Source organism: Schistocerca serialis, chromosome 8 (assembly GCF_023864345.2).
Source record: "Schistocerca serialis cubense isolate TAMUIC-IGC-003099 chromosome 8, iqSchSeri2.2, whole genome shotgun sequence".
NCBI classification, from domain to species: Eukaryota; Metazoa; Arthropoda; class Insecta; order Orthoptera; family Acrididae; genus Schistocerca; species Schistocerca serialis.
Window position 1 is genome coordinate 348,735,232 of NC_064645.1, and position 7,500 is coordinate 348,742,731.

Consider the following 7,500-nt stretch of genomic DNA (forward strand, 5'->3'; position numbering starts at 1 on the left):
TGTGTAGGCGCGCCGCCCACATTTCCCCAACCTGCGTTGACGATTTGAGGAGGTGGCCCTCCCACATTAGGTGGCGCTCCAGCACCTCAATCTCACGCTGCACCTCATCCATGCCTGCACCGTCGCAGGCTGGCCCTATCTTCTTCAGCGCCAGGAGACGGGACCGACGGAGGGTCGGACCCATCCATCGGCAAGATGGAATGCCGAGGCCCCCCTGGGCAACAGGAGCGTGGAAGTATCCCAGGGGGGTGTCCGCCGGAAGGCGGAACCATCTCCTGACGGCGGCCCGGATGGTGACGTCGGCCGACTTCAATGCACCCACCCGGGTGCGGCTGAGGGCCAGCCCGTGGTACAGGCCAGGGAGAAGTACGTTGGTGAGAGCGTGGAGGCGCTGTTGCGGCTTCAGCGGAGCTCGGGAGATGACGTCAAGCTGCTCCACCAGGTGGCGACGTGGATTGAAGACACAGCGACCCGCCGTGGAAAATTGCAGCCCCAGGTACCGGAAGGTTTCACCCACACGCAGGGCAGGCATGGTGGTATTGCCTGCTGTGAAGGTGACATTGCTGTCCACCTTCACCTTCTTCTCGCGCCCTGACGCGACTAATGCGAGGGTGAAACACTTCCGGGCGTTGATCTGCAGCCCCAGGTGGGCGAGGGCTGCGGTAGCTGCGTCAATGAGGGACTGCAAGCCCCTCGGGGTCGCTGCAAACAGCAAGACGTCATCTGCAAAGGCCGCAGCGTTGACTCTGCGACCGAGGATCCGAGCTCCGATGTGGGAGGGCAGTTGGCCTAAAACGTAGTCCACCGCAAAGTTGAACAGGAGGGGGGAGAGGGGATCGCCCTGGCGAACGCCCCGTGCTGGCTGCACAGACACGCCCACGCCGGCGCCGTCCGCTATCACTGTCGTGCTGCCCTCGTAGCACCGCTCGACATACTCGACAAAGCAATCCGGCAGGCCATGCGCCTTCAGCACAGGGCGAAGGGCAGCATGATCTACCGAATCGAATGCCTTGGATACGTCGATCGATGCCACAAAGACAGAGCGGCAGGAGCGAACTGCGTCGGTGAGAGCAGTGTCCAAGATGAAGGTATTTTCCAACATCCCATCCCGAGGGATGAATGCCCGCTGACGTTCGTCCACAGCACATGCGCGCATCAGGCGTGACGCGAGAACCTTGTGAAAGGTCCGCGCCAACACCGAGCAGACCGTAATGGGGCGAAAGTCAGCGGGGGATGTTGGTGCAGCCGTTTTCGGGAGAAGGGACGTCCGCGCGCGAAGCAGGCGTTCCGGAAGGGCGCGGGCCAGAAGGAAGAGATTCATCACTTTCACCAGGACTTCATGCGGCAGGCGCCGCAACTCCGCTGGGGTAAGGCCGTCCGGCCCGGCTGCTGATCCCCTGGGCGGCAACGCGGCGGCGACCTCCTCATGTGTGACCGGCCCCCATAGGCACTCGGGAGCGACAGGCTCCGAGTGCGGGAGGAGGCGGTCACGAATGAAGCCCGCGGTGGAGATGGGCTTCTTAGTGAAGAGGTCCGCCCAGAAGTCCAGCAGACCAGGGATGGCAGGTGGCGGCTGGAGCAGGGTGCCATCCAAGAGGCCGCGCACGCAACGTGCACGCGACCGTCGGAAGGCATCCTGCGTTCTCGCGTACTCCCAGCGGCGCCGCTTGCGCTTCTGCGTCGGCGGCGCAGCAGGCGGCCGCTTCGATGGTTGGCGCGGCCGCTGTGTCCTGGTGATCGATCTCTCCCCTCCGGACCCGACCGACGCAAGGGCATCCGGGAGCATGCCCAGGATGACATCGGGCGGCGTGCCCCGCCCCAGACCTATGACACGATCCAGGGCAGAGAAACGCTGGGCGGAAGCGGGTAGCCCCGCCAGATGCTCCCAGATGGCGGCGTCAGTCGGCCCCTCCGGCGGCGGCCCGGTGGTGTCGGCCGCGAAGTCCTCGGCTGCGTCGACGGGCGGCGCAGCGGCCTCGCCCGCGTCAGGCAGCGGGCTCGCTGCTCCCCGGCGGGACGCCGGCTCTTCCCCCCGACCGATCTCAAGCGCCTCCATGAATTGGCGGACAAGCTGCTTGTGGGCAGCTTGCCGCCGTCGGCACTTGATTGCCTCAAGCGTTCGGTCGGGGAACATCCTGATGAGCTCTTGATTTACAAAGAAGAACCGGGCGTCCCTCTCGAGGAACAGTTCGGCCTCTGCCTTGGCGAGCAACAGGACTTCTTCCTCCGTAGCCAAATGCCTCGTCATCTAATTAGTGACGCGCATGAATGGATTAACGAGATTCCCGCTGTCCCTATCTACTGTCTTACGAAGGCCGTTATGCTGTCTAACCAGTGGTGGAGTCCACCAATACTGGTAGAAGACGGGCGGCTAAATGTCCGATCTCTCAACCTTCCCGTGGTGTAAGATGTGAGTAGCCGGGCAACCGGTGAAACCAATGAGAGAAGGGCGACTCCCGTGCGGGGTGCAGGCGAAGACGCAGAGAGACTGGGCAACCGGCCTCTCCAAGCCGAGTCTCGCACTCCGCTCGCCGTGGGCGCTAAGGTGTCGGACACTTGTGTCTAGTATCCTTGCTCACTGGCGAATGGCACTTGCTCGCTTCTGCGGCGCTTGCTGTGCTCTGGCTCCGGCCGGGGTGCGGCGGGCGCCGCTTTTGCGTTGGCGGCGCTTGCTGTGCTCTTGGCTCCGGCCGGGGTGCGGTGGGCGCCGCTTTTGCTTTGGCGGCGCCTGCTGTGCTCTTGGCCTTGGCCGGGGTGTGGCGGGTGCCGCTTTTGCGTTGGCGGCGCTCGCTGTGCTCTTGGCTCCGGCCGGGGAGCGGTGGGCGCCGCTTTTGCTTTGGCGGCGCTTGCTGTGCTCTTGGCCTTGGCCGGGGTGTGGCGGGTGCCGCTTTTGCGTTGGCGGCGCTTGCTGCGCCCCGGCTCCGGCCGGGGTGTGGCGGGCGCCGCTTTCCCGTAAGGACATTTCGCGATGCATCAGCCATGCTGCGTATGTCTCCTGCAGAGGTTGCAAACCTGCCGGGCGCAAGTCTGACTGGTATAGTGTCTCTCTGCGAGGACGTGCCTCCGTCTCTGCCTGTGTGCGCTACGGAGTTTCACGCCTCACCGTCAGGAACGAAGTGTTACCGCGCTCGACTTATCGGACGTGGGATGCATCGCTCCAAGACACAAGTGCCACGGGAGTTAACTCCCGACATGGAGGTATGTCACGCCCTTCGTGCGCCTCCACCTACTGCGAGCGCTTGTAGGTGTCGGACTCGTGAGTCTAGTATCCAAGCTCGTACGTAGGATGTGCGCGTGGCAGCGACGCGTGTCGACAGCTGTTGGCACGCGGCAGTTGCCTTATGCGCATGGTGGTGCGTCCTGCGCGGCTCGCTGGTGGTGGGCTCTCGCTGCGGCGCCGGCCTCGCACATGCTCCGCCCGGCAAATGTCGGACGGCGGTGCGGTTGGCCGGGGTAGCTGCGGGACTCGTCCGCCGGCTGGGCTGTGCACGGGTGCGCTGCCGTGTCGGATGCGCTGCGCTAGGCCGGGTCGGCTGGGCGGTGCGCGCGCTGCTGGCTGGCGCGGGATGGGCGGTCGGTCTCTGACTGGCGGTCTTCTCTCGCGGCCACGCCGGCGGCGGGCGCCGGCCCTGCTGCGCCCGGCTCGGCAGGCTACGTCCGGACAACTTAGCGGCGCCGGCCGGCCATACGCAATGTTGGCTGTGGTTGGTGCAGGCGGTTGGCGCAACAAGCACAGTGGGGAGTTCTGGCGGTCATCGTTCCTGCTGAAACTAAGTCTCTCACTGTAGAGAACCTAATGTGGAAGCAGGCCGATGTCCACGCGCGGGAAAGGGCGCCTGACTGCGAAGCGCTCTCTGGCCTTCAGAGAATGCAACGCGGACGACGTCTCGGCCTCGATCGGAGGATTCCTTGGTGGACAACTGCGAAGGGGAGACCGGCAACGGTCACCACAACGCGGAAGTCACCAGGAGCTGCCACAGGAGGATGCTCCTGAGTGGTCTAAGACCACGACCACAGGGACGGAGGCTAATGCAGTCGCCGTACGGGCTCGGCAAACCCGGGGTGCCCTAGCCCGGAGCTGGCAAGCGCTACCAGCGACGGCCGTAAACTGAGATACGCACTTCAACGACTGCTGTGAGGCGCGCAGTGGAACGTCGTGCGTGTTTTGGACCGGTGTCTTGGCTTAACCGCCTGGGCAAGAGAAGGACAATCTCTATAATCACCCCTCACCCTCTGCGTTAGCTGGCGGCTATGGGGCGCAAGGCTGTTGAGTTGTGAACAGTCATGAGTCAGCCACCTCAGAGGACCGGCCGACCCTCTGTTGTATAAGGCTTACCCAGGTGTGCGGGGCGACGCCTGGATGGACAACATAGATCCCTAGCTGTTCGTGGGAACCACATGGACTCTCTCAAACAACCTTGTCCCGACGGAACTGGTGGGCCGTCGCGGAGTCAACACACCAACCATTCGGGGAGCGAGTCGGACACCTCGTGTGCTGACGAACTCCCAAAACAAGGGCAGTCGGAGGTCCCTAGACCACAAGACCATGACCCCGCGCTTAGTGCGCCAGAATTGGAGTTCCGGACACCCCGTGTGCGGAGCGCTAAGACTGCCGCTAGCGAGACGCTGTCACGGATGCTCGCTGACACGAGTGAAAGTGACAGTGAGAAAGATCGCAAGGCAAAGCTGAGGAAGCAGAGGAAACACCTGCGAAAAGTGCTTCGGCAAAGATCGCAGAGTGCTGACGCTGCAACCGAGCTAATGCCGCCACCCCGCCAGCCGGCGCCAAGAACGGCGCCCAAGGAGGGAGATAAGCCGGAACCGGCGCAGGTAGCCGGGCGCGAGCCCAGCGGCCCAGTCGGGGATGGCGATACGGGGAAGTCCGAACCGAAGGCAAAGACGAAGGCCTCACGGCCGACGACGCCGCCGGCGGGAAAGACTGCGGGCGGGCCAAAGCTGGCGCAGGTAGCTGGGCAGAAGCCCGGCGGCCCAGTCGGTGCTGGCACGTCCACCCAGACTCGCCCGGCGGGAGGGACGGAGGCCACACGGCCGAAGTCTCAACCGCCGGAAACGGTGAAAAGTGCGCGGAAACTGGCGCAGGTAGCCGGGCAGCAGCCCAGCGGCCCAGTCAGTGAAAGTGCCTGCAGTAGCCGCGCCTCTACGCCAATGTCGGGAACCGAAGGGCGCAAGCCCGGGACTCGACAGAAGAAGAGGCGGAAGAAGAACAAGCAGCCGGACTCGGCGCAGGTAGCCGGGCAAGAGCCCAGCGGCCCAGTCGAGGACGGCAAGTCCCCATACAAGGCAAGCCCCAGCGATCTTGCGACCATACAGCTTATCGCGACGCGGCTCGAGGACGTCCTTGAACTCGTAGACGACTCTCTAAAACCGGGGCAACTGGTGGAGGAGAAAAATCTAAGTGACCTCAAGAGACAACTGAGAGCTAAGTTGTTTGACTGGGCTATGGCGCAGTCGGCCCTCACAGGAAGGGTGGACGCCTTGGAGGAGGAGCTGGCGAGGACGAAAGCGGTGCCCCTGGCGCCGCCAAAGACCTTTGCACAAGTTGCCGCCGCTCTACCCTCGACAGAACGGAAAACGCAGGCGATGATAACGAGAGCCCAGACTGAGAAGGCTACGCTCTTCATCAAGTCAAAGGCAAACGAAAGCGGAGCAGAAGTGAGAAAAAAGTTCACCTCCCTGGTCAAGCCAGAAGTGGATGGTGTGAAGTTCTCACGGGTCACTACAAACGGCCCGACGCTCATCGTTGACGTGGCGTCTGAGACTGATCGTCAAAAACTTCTCGCCAATAACAAACTGACAGAAGCTTTGAAATGCGAACTGCCGAAGAAGCTCAATCCGCAGATAATCATATATCATGTACCTTGCGTCATGAAGAATGAAACTGTGGTTGAGCTAACTAGAAAGCAAAACGACCTTGGGGGACTTTCGGAAACACAATTCCGCCAGGAGTTTAAGCCGAAGTTCCGGACTGGACCAAGGGGCAAACAAACATCACATCTCGTGGTGGAAGTAAGCCCCAAACTCAGAGTCGCCATTCTTAGGCAGAAAAGACTGTACATGGGCTTCGAGTCCATGCCAGTTGATGACTACCTAGACTTGGCTGTCTGCACGCGGTGCCAAGATGTAAACCACTCGGCAAGGTTCTGCAAGCAGGACCCGAGTATAATAACATGCGGGCACTGTGGCGAAAACGGCCACATGAGAAAGGATTGTCGAAAAGCGGGGAGCCAACCGGTCTGCATTCCGTGCAAAAAGCGAAATCGCAATTGCGTAACGCCAGGAAAAGAGTGTGAATTTTACAAAATCCTCACACAACGTAAAATCCAGCGGACAGACTATGGGAGACAAGACCTCTCGTCAACCGTCTCCTTACCGGCTGCCGCCTCACCTGTTGCCGACCGGACTGTGAAACATCACAATGCCCGTGTCGGTTAAAATAGGACAGCTGAACTGCGCGCGATCGCAAGCGGTGATGCGCGAGGTGCGACGCCGAGCGGAGGAGGAGTCTTTAGACATTTTATGTCTACAGGAGCCATACTCTAAAGACGGAAAGATCCTGTATATGCCGAATACAGCTCAGATCCTGGCAGGGGGAGAGCACCCTATGGCAGCGATCGTTGTGCTAAATCGATCTCTGAGAGCAGTGAAAGTGGCGCACCTTAGCAACAGATGCATGGTGTTAGCCGAAATAAACACTGGCGATTTCACCTTTTTCGTGCTGAACATGTACTTTCAGTACAGGCATAGAGAAAGGCCGTATATTGACCAGTTAAAAGAGGCGGTTGGGTTTTATCGCAATGACTTGCTCATTTGCACAATGGACGCAAACGCCATGTCACCCCTATGGCACAGTGACATCACGCCTCTCGGCGCGCGACGCGCCGCTAGGCGAGGTGAGAGACTCGCTGAAGCAATTCTCGAGCTCGGACTAGAAGTGTTGAACCGACCAAACTTCCCACCAACTTTTGAAGGTCGCCGGGGAGCGACCTCAAACATAGATGTGACACTCAAGAGTGCACACGTACATCTCCGGGCGGAGAATTGGAAGGTATGGCGGGGAACGACACTAAGTGATCACAATCTGATCACTTTCACTGTAGCCTATGATGGGGAGCCTCCTCCACAAGACCAGGTGAACGGCATCGTCAAGTACAACTGGCGCAAGGCTGATTGGGATCGACTAAGAGGAAATCTAGTGATACCGAATTGGCCAATGGATCGCGTTGTGGACGTGGATAAAGCTGCAGAGGATCTGACGAGGGCTATACAGACAGCAGCAACGGGCGCAGTCCCGTTGGCCCATACAGGGAAAACGCCTAAAGCGCCTTGGAACCCTGAGCTGCAACGTCTCCGACGCGAATGCAGAAGGGCGCGGCGGCAATACCAGCGCAGCATAGGCGATCACATGCGTGAGGCCACGCTTGCGCGGTACAGGCGGGCCAAGGCGGTGTTTAAGCGGACGCTGCACACGGTACGGATTGA